The sequence below is a fragment of the Sinocyclocheilus rhinocerous genome, unplaced genomic scaffold, assembly GCF_001515625.1.
Source record: "Sinocyclocheilus rhinocerous isolate Xijiao unplaced genomic scaffold, SAMN03320098_v1.1 scaffold2596, whole genome shotgun sequence".
In the NCBI taxonomy this organism is placed as follows: Eukaryota; Metazoa; Chordata; class Actinopteri; order Cypriniformes; family Cyprinidae; genus Sinocyclocheilus; species Sinocyclocheilus rhinocerous.
The window spans coordinates 51,217-51,959 of NW_015623452.1; the positions used below are offsets into that span (position 1 = coordinate 51,217).

A 743-nucleotide genomic window follows, 5' to 3' on the forward strand; every position below is an offset into this window, starting at 1 on the left:
GCTAATTTTCATTTTTGGGTGAACTATCCCTTTAATTACTCGCTTTCATGTTATTCCAAACCCGTAACACCTTCGTTCATCTTTGGAACACAAATTAAAATATTTTTTAAGACACTGTTAAAACCCTTAATTTTATGAAGCTATGAGAATACTTTTTTGTGCGCAAAGAAAACTAAAATAATGACTTTATTCAACAATTTCTTCTCTTGCAGGGTCAGAAAGCTCTAAGATTTCTCCAAAAATATCTTAATTTATTTTACGAAGATGAACGAAGGTCTTACGGGTTTGGAACGACATGAGGGCGAGTAATTAATGACAGAATTTTCCTATTTGGGTGAACTAAAAGGCAACTAGCGTCGACTCATCCAGACTGCAAATTGGTACAAAAATACAAATATCTCTACAGATACAAAAATCTCTCTATTTTCTAGTGCTTGTGTTTTCTTTGTCAGTAGTAAAGAATTAAAATAATACCAAATACTTGGAAGCAAAAGTTAAATTAAATATACAAGTTTGTTACACTGAGCTGACTGTTCTCATTTGCTGTAGCTGTATGGCGAGTTGACCAATTGATTGTGTTGTACCTGTGAAACTACAGTGTCCAGCTGCTGTAGTTGCGCATTGAGTTGGCTCATCTTGTCACTGTAGGCGAGTTCAGTTTGCTCGTGTTTCTGTCTTAAAGTCCTTTCCAGCTCTTCAAGAGCAGCAGCCTTGTCCTGGTCACCCTCCTCCTGAAAGACACA

At 36.5% G+C, this 743-nt stretch overlaps 1 protein-coding gene across 1 annotated transcript in view; it reads right to left on the reverse strand.

Moving 5' to 3' along the window:
* Window positions 1-743, reverse strand: part of LOC107743407 (pericentrin-like) — a 49,762-nt gene that overhangs the window by 29,416 nt on the left and 19,603 nt on the right. The window lies entirely within an intron of this gene.